This window comes from Geospiza fortis, unplaced genomic scaffold (assembly GCF_000277835.1).
Source record: "Geospiza fortis unplaced genomic scaffold, GeoFor_1.0 scaffold281, whole genome shotgun sequence".
Lineage (NCBI taxonomy): Eukaryota > Metazoa > Chordata > Aves > Passeriformes > Thraupidae > Geospiza > Geospiza fortis.
In genome coordinates, this window is record NW_005054340.1 from 5285520 (window position 1) to 5301689 (window position 16170).

General features: G+C 36.7%; 1 protein-coding gene across 1 annotated transcript in view; it reads right to left on the reverse strand.

Moving 5' to 3' along the window:
- The window catches only part of CDH12 (cadherin 12), a 417439-nt gene that overhangs the window by 222037 nt on the left and 179232 nt on the right, over window positions 1–16170 (reverse strand). Inside the window, exon 2 of the mRNA XM_005422574.3 lies at window positions 226–362. The gene's annotated coding sequence lies outside the window, so the exon portion shown is untranslated. The remainder of the gene's footprint in view (window positions 1–225; window positions 363–16170) is intronic.

The following is a 16170-nucleotide window of genomic DNA, read 5'->3' on the forward strand; positions in this document are numbered from 1 at the left end:
TTCAGAGAATCACAGGAGTGGAAAAAACTGCAGCCATTCATGAGATGCTGCTTAAAACTGGCCTCCCTGCCGAGGGGTGTTGCGGGCTGGGACACTGGGTCCTGCCCCCAGCCCGCTCCCGCGGCGCGGGCTCCCTTGCTGCAGTGCAGGCTGGCGCTTCACTCAGCTCCAACTTTCCATGCAGAATTCGGCACGATGCAGGCAGCCAGATAAAGCAGCACTTACCTTAATTGAAATCTTTTCTCTGGTAATGCTGGAGCATCAGTCCAATCAACAGCGATCGGGGAGAATCTAAGTTTCAATCAACACCCTCCGGGTAGCCGCATGCTGCTCTGCCTTTTTTTCAGTGAACTCCTCACTGTCTGGAGGAGAGAGAGAGAGAGATCAGCTGAAATCCTCAGAGGCTCGTAGGGAGTGAGAGAAGAGGCACCAAAGCAATGTTTCTTAACAGGAGATTCTCAGCCGGCGTGCTCAGGTCTGGAAGATCCTGTAAGTGCTGTGATAGGCTCCTGTCATGTCCCCTGAGCCGTGAGATGATCATTGACCTGATTAGCTCTGAACACTCCCTGCATGCAGAGAAAGCGCTGAGAGGATTGGTGGGTCGCAGGGGAATTGGGAAAGGCACCAGGGCCGCTTGGGAATCTTCATTCTTCCAGACTAATGGATGTGCTGCAGCTGAGGCTGTAATTTGTGAGGAGGTTATGCACAATGTTAACCATCTGAGGACTTAAACAATTGTGCTTTTGCGTGCTGTTTCTCAAGGTACACCAGCATTCTACGCGGGGTAGAGCTGAGTGATTAGAGGCTGATGTAACCATTTCGTAATACAAGGTTCACTGTACGAGATGTTCTGTAAGCTGAGAGATAAAGTGGATCCATACATTTGTCTCCGACCCCGGAGACAATAGTAATTAATGGGTAGAATAAGTGAAATTAGTACGGTGGGCTCATGTTAGCCCCCAGATGGCAATCAGTCAGCATGGAAAGAAAAAGAAAAGAACAACAAAACCCAAGCAGACTAGAATTATTTAACAAGTGCATGTGGCAATTCAAATAAAATGTGGAGAAAGAATTTCAAATTAGTACAGAAAAGACTTTTCAACATGGAGATAAATCAGTAGAAAAGCACAACAATAGAGGAACGCAAGTTCTTCCCTCTCTTACAGCAGAGGGGAAAACCCAACAAGGAATGCATTTAAAGGATCTAATTTGCCTTTCACTTGCACTGAAACAAATAAATCTATTAAAGATGACAGTTTAAATTTAGATCAGGATAGAAAAAAAACCAGAGTGAAAGAAGAATGAGGTGTATTCGTTACTTGTTTTTGGTTCAAGGGTATTATGGAAACTAGACTTCGGTGTACCAAGTATTCAGGCTTGCATGGTCAAATGAGTCAAGTCAAAGTGTGTCAACTTTTATGACTGCTCTCATTTGCTGTTTTCCTGTTCTTGGATGATAATTATGGCACTAGGCAGTTGACTCCATTTTACATTCAGATTTATCTATGGAAATACCAGCTTGTGACTAAGAATAACTTTGTTCACAAAATAATATATTTAGTATTGATGATCTGAAGCACCAATATAAAATGGAAAATTGATATTTTTATAGCAACTAATGATGAAGATTTAGAACCTATAATAGCAATGCTAGTTCATATGTAGTTACCATAAGTTACTCTATGAATGCTGAAATAAAGTTAGTCATAAACATATATTGAAATTCTTAATCAAATTTATTTACTTCAGGTCTACTCATACATTTTTCTGGTAAATTTGTGTAATTCTGTTTTAGTAGGAAAAGCAGTAATGAAAGCAATTTTAAAGTTGTTAAGTGGCAGAGAAAATTGATTATATGTTTACTTTCTGAAGGCATTCACATCAGAAAGCTCATTATTGCAGAGAAAAGAGTATCATGTGATTTAGATCACACAGAAGTAACCATGGAAGTTTGAATCACCAATTTATTTAGCAAGATGGAAAACAAAGATTTTTCACCCTGGCTTTAATGCCTGAGAAACAGAAAATAAATGTAAGTGCCCCATATTTCCACTAGACAATCAGTAGGAACATATGAAGTTTTCTACCCTAGCAGTGTTAGCAATATAATTTTCAGGTTCCTCCTCTGGAAGTGCCACTCTCCACTGAAAAGTACCTCAATACGCAAAATCTGGATTATAAGATTGGCAATATTTTATATTCAGACAGCAATGTTTTTAGAATGTAGGTTGCTTTTTTTTTTTGTAATTTCTTGAATGCCTATCACCCAGGGATTCATGCCTGCCCTGGGACTAAGGGTAAAAAAGTAATAATTAATCTACTAATTAATCAAATAAGAAGGCTTTTATACACGTTAATATGAAACATAAACACATTCTTGAGTAAAGGGTTTTATGTGTCAGGACTAAGATGATTTCCTGGTACAACCCCCACTGAAAAAGAGGCTCTTCTCCTTACCTATACATTTGTACCAGTGAAAGGGTGGAAGTCATCCCAAAGCTTACAATCTTATCTGTTCTGACATTGCATCCCTCATGAAACATCCACAGACACATGTTGTATTATTAATGATTTTAAATACAATTAAAGAAATTAAATATGAAAAAGACCTTATTAAGACAATTTATTTGCCACTCCTGTAAGCTTCCAATTTCAAGCTTCATGCTGCTTTGTTTAATTGAATCTTACCTCTCACCAGCCCTAGAAATTTCAACACTTCCCTTAAACTGCTGTTCCAACCTATGAGATCTCCATAACAGGAATTCTTTACCATTTATTACTTTTCAAACATCTTTCAAAAGTTTTATACTAAAAAAGTAAAATTCTAATTACTTAAATGGTAATCATTCACATTCAATGGTCTGATTGTCTTTTTAAGGTTTAAAGGTCAACATTCATCAGAAGTTCATTGTACAAAACAGAATTATTTTAATTGTTTCTCACCACAAGTAAAGGTCTGGGGAAAAAATAATAGCAGATCCAGAGAAGGGACTGAAGCATGAAGGAAAAAAACCTGAAGTGACAACATGATTTCAGTTTGTGCAGAAACAACTGGGACTTACTGTAGTCTTGACTATTAGGTAAGACACTGGCATTTTAAATTTTGTGTTAACAAAAGAAAACAATAATTTGACTCACTCTTAAATCTTGCTCCAGTCTAAGTAACAGAAGAAAAGTCTGGCACCTTGGGTCCTATTCCCAATCCTAAATATAACTTAAAATTTTGAATTCATTTCCTATGAGTCATCTCAATAAAGGGACAGAGGTTTTTCTGAACAAGGAGATCAGAAAAGTAATATGTTTTCAATAGGAAATTATACAGTAACATACAGAGATAAAAAAATTAGACACTCTTCTCAGCACATCATTCTTACAGAAAGGGGGCAGTATATTAAAGTAGTAAAAAAATAAAATTCTATGTAATCTCTAATTAATCCTTTGAATTCACTGCCCCAAGCCATGATTATAGGAAAGAATTAATATGTACACGTGAGAGTATTTTGAAATCATAACAGAATCTAAAATGGTTACAAAATAATTTTCTTTGTTCAGTATTGTTCCTCAATGCAAAGCAAAAACATTTTCTCATGGGCAAGACAGGTTACCAGTCATAGGAAAATAATCACTGTCCAACTAATAATTTAGCAGCAAAATAGAAAAGACCTTTAGAGTATCATTTAATAAACCATAGTATTTTTACTGTCAAAGGCCATTAGATATTTGTGCTTCACTAAAAGATTTTTTTTTAAATGAGCAGCATATTTAAAAAAGCTTCACTTCCAGACTTGTTCATTTGAGTAGACTGAATGCCAAAATAAATACAGAAAGCTGTACTAGTGTAAGTTTCTTAATATTCTCGTAAAGACCTTTGCTTCACAGACACAAACTACTTCAGTTCAATACCATATCATGCATCAATGTGAAGTCAATACAGAATAAAAGGTCATAGAGGAACACTAAGAAAAGTGCTAATACAGTCACAACTTTCCTGCTGGCCCAAATCCCACACAGAGTCTGTTGTGTCAGCTCTGTGGATTCTCAGGAATGGAAAGGAGAAGAGGCACACAGTGTCTACGTCCACATCCACGCACAGAATTATTCTTCTCCTACATTTAAAAAGATCCTTTGGTATGAATAAAGAAAAATGCTATACAGGATGCACTTGGGGTGTTGATTTTCTGTGTAATTTCTTATTTTCTAAAAAGTAATATATATATAACAAAAAAAGAAATATTGTCTGTTTCATTTTGGTTGGAAACACAGAAACTAGACATAAGGTGTGTGAGTACTCTAGGAAAGCAGCAAACCCAGCAGAGTACATAGAAAAGATTAAATAAAACTATATTTATCCTACATCTCTTCAGAGAAAAACATAAAAAATAAACCACTTTAAGACATTAAAAATGCTCTGCAGAAAAGTATTTGAGCCATTCAAACTTTCACAACCATATTTTCCATAATTTGGCAACCAGTTTTTCCCCATGGCCTCCATCGACAGTGAGACTAGTTAGCTCACAGTAATACTTTACTGCCGTGCACTGCAGCTCTGAAATGTTACCCCTATCCTCATAAATTTCAAAAGTACCAGCTGAGCAAAGGCAGCTCCAAGCTCTCATCTGGCTGATACCAGCACAGCTACATTGATTTAAGTGGAATTGTACAGCAGATTTGTAAATCAGTGAGATCTCATGTCACAGCAATACCATTGGTCATCAATGAATACTACAGCAGTTTTCAAAGATCAGCCTTCCTGTAATATCATCCAATTTTTTTTTTTTTTTGATACAGATAATTTCTTTCCAAATTTCTTAGCCATACTGAGTATGGACAACATGGGGAATTTCTTTTCACCAGAGAGTTTAATCTTGAGCATTCAGTGCTTTAATTCAGCATCTTATTCAGCAGGTTCTTAATGTTAAGGTAAAGATGTGATCTGGATGGAAGGAAACAGCTGAATCCTTGTCATACTCAGTGGAAAACTGCTGACTTCATCAGGCTTCCCCTTGTGGTACCTCAAAGGGCTCAGACAAATCCAAACTGCTTTATGTCATGCGATGACTGTTCTCACTCCTAGTTTAGCAATAATTATCAGTACCACTCTTTTTACTTAGGCCATACATCCAAATATAAGGAAAGCAGCACAGCATGTTGCTTGAAGACACTTCTGATGCTGTTATGTAAAGTGCAGTTTGAATTTCATTGTTCACTTTTATTAAGCCAGCCTTGTAGGCTGAGACAATTCAATGTTGGTGATCTCTGTTTCCTTTAAGACATTCTCACAATGTTTGAGACATGCAGGAGGCATGGATAACCCTAGATTTAAATAAAGGCCCACAAAATGACTAAACAAATGAAAGGTTTGGAGTATCCTAATACCACAGTGGAATTGTCCCAAAATCATGACAGGGGAAAAGCAGGTGGTGGTTAATACTCTACAATTCAGTTCTGGGAAAAATTTATGAACATTATGCTTTGTAAGATTAGGGAATTCATGGGTTGAGAGGGTACATAGCCCTGTGAGTGAAAGGAAATAGAGAGGGATAATGTTTTTAATGATATATTCAGGTCTAATAAAGAGAAAATTAAGGTAGAAAGAAGATGTAAAATGGAAACAGGCCACCACTCTTTTGGAGTTTAACTACCATCTGAGAGAAATTAAATTTATATCACAGAGGAACACCATTCATGCTCAAGCACCAAATAAATTATTGTTGTCCATAATTATAAAGAGGGAAACAGAATGAACAGTTATTCAAAAGTGATATGTGCTTGCAATACTATTTCATTTACAGATGTATACTATAAAGGCACTTTTGTGAAATAATGGAATCAAAATTCTATTCAGTCTGTTCGGTGTGTCTTTCTGTATGAATTGAGAACCTTGGGACTACTAGAATGTACCCTACAGGACCAAGGAAGCTTTGCATATAAAGTTAGTTTATCTCTGCTGAAAATTTCTGTCAGCAATACACCTACACAGCTCAGCTGGAAAAGAAATCAAATATCTGTAACCAAGAGCATGGTTTTGCAGCAAAGTTTGCAGTTTCTGGTCTGGGTGTTTTTGCTGGGGGCTATAACGCTACTTTAGACATAACAGCAAAAATGGAAGCACCCTGCAATTTGCACCACAGGAGCAGTGTGGGAAACAGAATGACTCAGGGACATCCTTTCTAAAGTACAATTCCTCCCTCACATCCTTCTTGTTCAGGTGAAGGGAACAGTGTGATTTGTGGTATGATCTGTCTCAGCAGCAATTTACAACTTCCCAGTAAAATCTCTGCTCACTCCCTTCTGCTATCAACTTGCTTTAGCAGGCAGGGACAGGGGGGAGAGGATAGTGCAGAGAGTCATGTGCAGGGATGCAATGTACTGCTTGTAACCACATAAATATCTTACACTCATCCATTAGCCTCCCTGTTCCTGTCTCTCTGAATAAGGAGGGGTTGCTTGTCCCCTTGAAGGGGACAAAACTGAACTGCAATTTAGTCTTGGGATTCTCCCTGGCATTTTTATGGCTGAAGCCTGTCTGCTACTTACTCAGACTAATACTATAAATCTAGTACACTTTAAGGGCCACATTTTCAGTGTCATAAAGCATCATATCTGTCCATTTTTCAGGGTAACCACAGGGCTTTTATAATAATAGAGAAAATCTGATCTTAGGATGTGACAACATCTCTGCCTGAGATTTTTCAGATGCTACTGGTTTCTGGAAAAGTTCAGAAAAAAAGAGTAACAAGTATAAACACTAATTAACTTTTCAGCAATCCTCACTTGCATCTGTCTGACTAGTGGGAACTTGGATTTGTTTCTTTTTTTGATTGTTATGGTTTGTTTTTATTTTTATTTCACCCTTGACTGTTTTCTTATATGATATTGCTCTTCTCTTTTGCAGTTTTTCCATTCCAGAGTCATCTTTAATCTGTTTTTTTCTTATTCCTAAATTTCCAATCTCTTTTAATATTCCTCCTATCTTGTTTTCTTGCTCTCTATTTTGCCAGTCTTATAAGGAGAAGTATACTCCCTTTTCTTGGCAGTGTTAGAATGGATAGATATAGAGGGAAATAACAGGGAGAATAATAGCTGCATTTTTCCATATACACATAAAAATATCTTATGTAGGAAAATGAAATAAAATGCTACCAAAATTGCTTTTATTTTTCATTCCCTCAACTACTATTCAGGAGGAGCTGGAAATTCCATAAAGGAGCATGACTGGAAACATTTTAAATTCCTCATACAGTCTCATTCTTCATAGTCTGAAACAAGTTTTCCCTCAGATGACAGACACCAGCCCATTGACTGTGAAGGACAACTTCCTTGTAAGAGGGAAGAAGGCTGAAAATAAATAAAATAAAAAGTACCTGCAGCAGTATTGTGCCAACTTCTGAAGGAGTAGGCTGATGGGAATAGCGGCGAGTAAGACAAGCCCTTATTTGGGGTCAGCACTCTCCCTTCATGTGGGACCATGCTGGCTAGCACTTGGTTAGAATTGCTGCGAGAATACTCAAGCTAGCACATAGAGGTGACAGGGAACAGGAGGGTAAGGCAGTCTCTCATCCTTTCCCTCAGCTTCTTCAGAGGTTATCAGGATTAGAAGTTATTTAGTGCCTTCCGTGTGCCTAATGGCAAGATTATTACTCCCAGAAGCATTGCACTGCATCCAGTTGTGTAATAAGTTAAACGCCTTCCATGACACAAAGAAGCTAAAGTGTGTACTGTATATAAATCTTATTTTTAGATACCAAGGAACATGAAGATTTCAATCTAGTACAAAGACACTGACACTGATTAATAGGGTCTAACCCTGTTGAGTTTCCTTCTTGTTTTTACCATTCATATCATTACTCCCTCTAACATCTCAGGCATATGATATGTATTATGTGCTACATATTACTCTGCCATGAGTTTGCCTGCCTATAGCAAAAATTCAGAAAAAAAATACTGCTTCCTTTTTCAGACATGCATGTTATTTCTCATTTGCCTGTTTTTCACTATATCCTGCACTTCAAAAGTCTCATAGAGCTTTGTGATTATCAGGTTTCTGAAGGTTTACCTTAAATGATCAGGTGAAAAGAGAATGAAAAGGCAATAATAAACAAAGACGTGTTCTTAAATTTTTCCATCCTGTAGTCATTGTCTCCAGTTGGCTCTATTAATGCCTTCATTTTAAAAGCTCAGAAGGCAGAGATTCAGATCACAATATGAAACGTGTCACTCAGTTCTAGCCAGCAAGAAACTGAAGGTGGCAGGAGGAGATCGGAGCTAAAAATCCAGACTCCTCAGCTCAGGCAGCCCAAGCAAAAGCCAAGTCTCAGCTGCTGCCTCTTCACTCAGGGAAGCAGAAACCATGGTCTATCACAAACTTGGGCATTGTATCCTGCAGGGAGAATTCAGCAGTGGCATCTTAAACTCTATGTCACTGCAGTTTGCTGCCAAAAACCAGTGCAGAGCATGCTGGAACAGTTTCTTTAACACAATCTTTTTCTGGAAACCTTTTGGAAGAGAACATGCTTCCACAAAGCGACGACACGTGTTACCTCTTTTGAAGATGGCATGGTTTGAGACAGTGGCTAAGCAATAAAATTTGGCCTCCACTGATTAAACAGAATAGAATTCTCTAGCCACTCATGAAAGATTAATCATATGACACATTTGAAAAAAAAGTGTTCAGGTTAATAATCATATCTTTTCTAGACAGAAAGTATCATTATGTGATCATACTCATTTTGAGTCATTAGACTCTTTTCCCTTTTTATGAATATGAAGGAATGAAAGATGGCTTAATTATAGTGCTAGGAAATTACTTGCCTTTTGGTGGGGGGTAGAGAAGATGGTCTCATAGTCACAATACAAAGTTGAGACTGTACAATATTACCTTAAAATATTTATTCTAAGTTACTCAGTTCCATTTGCATCTGTAGTAAGTAGGATGTTTAAAAGACACTTGCATATACGGAATGGGAGTAGAAGAATGTGGAAGCTGAAAGATGCAGGGCCTCAATGCCTAAATACATAGTCGCATTTTCCCTCATGCTTTCAAGCTGTAATTTGTGATGGATGTGAAAATGTGTAATATTAACACTGTCTGTTAAAAATAATGGGTAAAAACCACAAACACTACATATTCATTCATGTTATTTTGTCTCTTTACTAGCAGAGCCAACCAGCTTGTGTTCATCTATCTCCAGAACCACCTATACTGATATTAATCAGTTTGCTGAAACACTGCATCTTTTTTTTCTTTCCCCATTCATGAAGGCACTTCTGAGAATAATAATTACACTACTTAGCCTTTATCTAGTGCTTCTCATCTTTCAAGAGCTTTACAAATATTAATTCACTAATTAATCTTTCCAACAACTCACATTACTCCCATTTTACAGATGGAGAAGCATTAGCAGAGAGCGTGAGTGACCTGCCTGAGGCCATGGAGAGCAGAAAAAAGGGAGAGGACTAAGAGAAAAGATGCTTATAACTAGAATGAAATGGAGGCAGATGGGACAATTATGGTGATTGCTGAGCAAATAATCATGAGATTCCAGTGAAGAATTCAACATACCACCGGAGGGCAGGCATTACTAGGCCTACTGGATATTATACAGCCACTCAGTTTTCCAAAGGATCCACAAATAAATTAAAAAAATAAAAAAGAAAAGAAAAAAGAACTGAAAATAAAACTTATTGCTCTTTTATAATTTTTTAAAAACACAGAACAGTCTGTTCTTAGATACCGGCAAAAATCTTAAAAGTAATCCTGAGCAAAAAAAATAGGGTCAAGAAACTATAAAATTCTAATTTACTTGGTATTTCATTTGATGTGAGGCTATCTGCACTCAAAATTAGATCAACTAAATGCAAAGACTGCCCAATGCTAGTGACATTAGGATTTATATTCCTGGTCCATTTTGCATCTAGGGAGTCTAATAGAAAATAAGCTCTCTATAAGACTAGATTTAGCTCATATATTGAATTCCAACTGTAAGTGAAAAAACTAAACAAATAAACTTCCCTCTTGAATCTTGGCTTTCTGCTTTCCAAATAACTTCTGTTTAACAATATTTTTTTCCACTTTGTTTTAGTTTGGGTTTGCTTAGTTTACAATCCCAAATGATTCCAGGAAAACAGACATTTCTACATTAGGACTACAGGAGAACATGGGATAATACTGTGGTATGATACTGCTGTCAGGGAGACTTTTTCCTTAAGGCTGTAAGAGATACGCCATTCTCTGGAATTTACGACAGCAACTGGCAACATGCAGTATCCAAGCCAAATCCAGTAAGTGAATTATCTAAGAGCAAAAACTTTTCTCTGTGCCACAACTGATAAAAACCTGGGGACTGTTTTTTAATTGTGTTAGAATCTAGCAAATACAGTACACATAACTATTGAAATCAATATGATTACACAAATATTCAATGAACTTTACGCTCCATACAGACTGGGAAATGGGAACAAAAAAAAAAGAAAAAACACACAAAAACCCCACAGAAAGCTGTGCAAAATCTAGAAGATTTACAACCAGGTCAAACTGAGATAACTTTTCAACTTTTGCCTGTCTCTGAGAAGTTTAGCTTTCTGCTCCATTGATATGTTAAATGTTTGTTTCAGTTGCACCTTATGTTGATATTGACATTTTGTATAATACTGTAGCTCACTGAATAGTGGATAAACAACCCAAGAGTTCAGAAAGCCCCAGTGAGAATGAAGAGGACCAAGGGGGGATGTAAAAAGGCCTCTGACAATTTCAAACACTGCATATGTGCTGTAATATTCAGCACTAAGAAGGGAACTCTTACTTCTGTAACCTGTGTATTTCTCTCACTAGCCATCCTCTTGTCTGGAGATACCATTAAAATGAAACTTAATTACCCACAGAATAGCTACACTTTTTCAGGTTCTTAGAGCTTGGGAAGCAAATAATTTCCAAGACACAGAACAGATACACCTATTCTGTGTGTTGGAAAATTATCTGCTTCCCAAGCTCTAAGAACTTGAGCCAAAACTGTTATTTCAAAAGAGAGTAGTAAAAGTATATATTTTGCTTCTCCAAGAATTTGAAAGTAAAGTTAATTGTTTTCTCTCTCTCTGAGTTCTATATCCTCTTAAAATTAATTCTCCCTTTAAACTTTATTTAAGATGCATATTCAGGAAAACATTTCCTGGAAATGACAAGGTGGAAAATAGCCTCTATTTGCACTATTTTGATATTAATAATACAATTTTATGGTTTCATCATTTGCAAGCTTTGCAGACAATACACGATTACCAATCCAATCACTGACAACATCAAGCAACTTACCACTTGTGACCTCAAAATTCTGTAGCAGTAAGAAGCAAATTGACTGGGAAGGACTCCTACAGTACATTGTAATCAGGATGAAGCTATTAAATTTGTGATTTAATCCGGCGATTAAATTTTTGGTTAGCTCCTGTGATAGAATGGGGTTTATGCTATTACAAAAAAATAATGATCACAAAACTTTCATAAAAGATTTCATACATAGGTATAGGACCCTTGAGAAGGATGCTGAGTGATTACATGAGCATATCATGACAAACAAATGCTGCATTTTATCTATGAGGTTTAGTTAGATTTGCTTTGCTTAGGTCAGCCTGTTGGACTAAGACCACAGATCACTCTCACCAAAATTCAAGATGCTCTGCAGAATGGACTTTTAGCAAATAGGAAAAGTGGCAAAGAAAACAAAGTGCCTGGGTCAGCTGTGGTGTCACACAACATGGACAAGACAAGTTTTGTTTATGCAATGGGCCTAAAAATGTCACAGATTCAGACCAGATGTCCTGAATTTCTTCCCAGATGCTTCTGGGTTACACAGAGGCTACTGTAGCTTCATTTTGTGCCCCTTCTTCAGTATATTTCAGCGTTAAAAAGAAGAGGCAGATTTTATTTACATGTCTCCATAATTATATTTGGATGCTGTTGAGCAAAGATGGAACTCAAAAGTACTGTTGATAGAAACCTAATTACTGTTTTAGGAACCAATCTCCTTAAAAAAATTATTTTTATTTATTTACTTAGCCTAAATTTTTGTCAGAAACTAGGCAGTGCTGTGTAGTTCAATGCTGTAAGTTAAATGGGTGGTTATCAAGGTGAGGTAAATGGTTCTTAGATGTTGGAAACTACAAGTAGACTAGCTTTACATATCAGCTCATCTTTAATTAAAATTTGTTAATACATTCTGAATGTTGCTGATTCTAATATTTTAAAGTACCTAAGGTTATTCTAGGCTAAGCAGGAAAGTGTCAGTTTTCTTTCTTTAGCCGTCCTTTTGTTTGCATAGGTTTTAGTTTTATATTCTTCAAGCAGGAAACTGTATGTAATTATTTTGGATGTCTTCTTTTATTGCTTAATTAAAACTATAGAAAACGGCATAAAATAAACTCTCTCTATCTCATTGACATTTGCACATTTGCACATTTGCAATCAACCAAAAGCATATTTGTTCTATGTCATTAATGATAAAAAGGCACAAATTACTTATTTATGATGATATTAAGAATAAAATATTAATTTGTTGAAGAAAACACTGTATTAATAATAAATAATCCTGATCTCCATGAACATGATACCAGGATGAAAATTCTTTAATTTGGTTTAGAAAATAATTAAATACAGGCATACACTCATAAAAAAGAACTACTGTCTTGTAAACTGTGGTAAAAAGCACGTCTTGGAACAACCTCTAAGTAAGAACTTGCACAAGAATTGTGTTATAATAATGGAGGAATTTCCTGTACTGTATCATTGACCATTACTTTTGAAAACACTACTTTTTCAGAAAGAAAGTTCTGTATAAATAAAAGATATGAAAAGTCTAGAATTCTCAACCAATGCCTGAAAATAAAGTGTCTGTACTTTGGATCATTTGTTATCTAAGTCAGGAAAATATACATGTGAGATTAATGATAAATCCACTCATAACACATGTCCAAAACCCTGAATCATTTTTCCAAATCATGGAACAAGAGAATAATGAAATAATGAGTAAGATGGGCCAGGAGAATGTCCTGTGTATAACTATGGGTTTACCACAACAGAAGTTCATAGGCTATGTTGACTGCAACTGAGAATTTCTAAAAGTAAGTTTACATAGTTATTCCAACTTGTTTTTTTCAATATTGTGATCACTTTCTCAATAATTAAAATACTTGTGAAAGTGGCCTAAGTAGCTGTCTGCTTTTTAAGTGATTGAGGTTTTCCCATTATTTATGTCTATCTTCACCTCAATTCTTTGTCCTTTACACTTGCTCACACAGAAAATCATCTCCTTTTTCGTATGCACCTTTTTTCCAAACTGTTTTTTGAAGCACACGGGAAAGCTATGGCAACAGTGATGACGTCTGCACCCTTTAATTTTTAGCACAATGCTGTCTCTTTCTATGCCTCATTCTCAATACTAATAGGCATATTTCCAGTCACTTCACTTCCACTTGGTATTATATACATTAACAATCTTTTCATGCAGGTCTCAAAGCACAAAGCTCAGGAGTATCACATTTTGTAAAACATCAGACACAAATATTCATGTTCCAGAAAATATGAATGATTTTATTCTCAACAGCAAGCAGACTGGGAATGGTTGAAACTCACACAGACATATCTGAGTTAGTCCTAATTAGCTGAAATACCAGTAGCAGCATAGCAGGGCACAGTGAATAACTGCAGGCGAGCTGCCCAAATATGTTCTTTGCAATATCATGCCCAGCAAACAGTAAGTTTGAGAAACCAAAGGAATAACAGAAGATGTATCTCTTACATTTCATTAAAGAAATCTGCCCCATGCTTCAACTTTTTTTTCACTGCATTCTCACAGAAAGTGGTTCCAGTGAACTAAGTGAGATTATTTACATGAAATTTGTGACCCAGTTGATTGCGGGCCAGACCTTGCACACATTTCTGCAAGAGACTGTTCTTATTTGTGCAAGTAAGAGACAAGCTAAAAAGGCATTGCTAATATATACACACACTTACATCATTAATTTGAGAAATATCTTAATAATGCATTACTAAAATACGTGATATACGCATTGCTCTGGTTTCAGCTAGATTGGAGTTCATTTTTTTCACTGTGCCTGGTGTGGGGCTGTGTTTTGGATTTGTTGTTTTGGATTTGTTGATTTGGATTTGGCTGAACACAGGGTTGATAATACAGAGATGTTTTTGTAATTGCTGGGCAGGACTCACACAGAGCCAAAGGCTTTTCTGCTTTTCATACTGCCATGCTGGTGAGGAAGCTGGGGCTGCTTGGGAGGTTGGGAGGAGACAAAGCCAGGACAGGTGACCCAAACTGACTGAAAGGATATTCCAGACCATATGACAATATGCTCTGTGTGTAAAGTGAGAGGAAGAAGGGGGAAGGAGTCGACATTTGGAGTGATGGCATTTGCCTTCCCAAGTAACTGTTCTGCCTGATGGGGCCCTGCTGTCCTGGAGATGGCTAAAGACCCTCCTGCCCATGGGAAGCAGTGAATTAATTCCTTGTTTTGCTTTGCTTGTGTGCATGATTTTTGCTTTCCCTGTTATATTGTTTTTATCTCAATGCATGAGTTCTCTACCTTTTATCCTTTCAATTTCCTCCCCAGTCCATGTGGTAGGGAAGTGAGCTGGCTGGAGTTAAACCATGGCACACACGTACACCTATATGGAATTATTCATAAGAAGAAAAGGTGGTATACAACACCCCAACTAAAACGAGAGTTTTCAGAATTTCAACATTTTCACAAGTAGAAGTCACATTTTAAAGAATAATGCAACATACCTGTATGCCTTGCAATGTCATTGCAACTCTAGGCTCTCATATGTGGTTTGTTTGAGTTTGCACTCTAATTTAGGTTACCTGATAGTCCATTGTTAGAATAGAATGCCAGTAAGTTTTCTTCCATCTGAACATAGACATCTGTGGCCACTGCTCTCTACTTCCTGCACCTGTTGTTTTGCACATGTGGAATATGTTGTGGAAACTGTTTACCTGAAATGATTTGTTAATTGGACACGGGTGAAAGTTGTTTTGAGTGATTAGCCGATCACTCAAAGCTGTGTCCTGGTTGTCTCAGACAGTCACAGGTTTTTCTCTAGTATAGTATAGTATCTCTTTTGTATAGTTTTAGTATAGTATTAGTGTAATATAGTATAGATTAATAAAGCAATTGTTCAGCCTTCTGAATCATGGAGTCAGAGCCATTTTTCCCAGCATCAGGGGCTCCCTGCAACGATAGACATCTTTTTTCAAAATGAGATTTATCATTCTTGTTTGGCATCTAAGTCTTACTCTTTCAATTATGAAAACATCACAGACAATTTGTTAAGATCAGATGCCAAAATTTTAGCCAATTAATATTAGCTGAGCAGAATCCCACCATTCCTGGCAACAGGCTTACTTTAGAAGACATGGGAAGAGAAAAAAACCCTTATTTTTCTAAAAAGACATGTTTTAGTAAGTGCTTTGTCTTTCCCTGTCAAGCTTTTACAATTTTTCTTTGTTTTTTATCAATGTAGTCTTACTCAGATGTTTATAATTTTGTAAATATTATGTCAACATTTCTCATCTGTGATTCAGGCTGGGAGAAAGAGGAGAAGATGAGGAATAAAACTGCATGAATTTCCTCCCACTGAGATATGTATCCTTACTGTCATGGTTTAGCAATCTCATTCCCTGTTTAGTGCTGCCCACCCCCCAAGACTCCACACACTGCCCACTTGCTTCTCCTACTCCCCTCTTCCACCCTAGGGTGGCCCCATAGGAGGACACAGACTCAAAAGGGAAACATCACGGGCTGAGGTAAGAACAAGTGAACACTGTAAACACCTTCTCCTCAACTCAGTATACCATGCAACTTCTATAAATTATCATTTAATAGATTTAACCTTTAAGCTGACAGATAACTATTGAATAGCCACCTAAATGAAAATTATTTGTTACACAGAGTTTATGAGCGTCTACAAATTGATTTAAAACATAGAATGGTAATTTGAACTTCAGGCACTTTTAGGTATACTATGGACCTTAATTTCATACAGTTAGAAGAAAGAAATCTGGTCTACAATTTCATTATTTACTGTTGCCAATAGATGATATATAAACGGGGAAAGAAATATCACAATTGGGATAAGCTTTCTCATTTTTATTTAAAGGCAAGTAACTC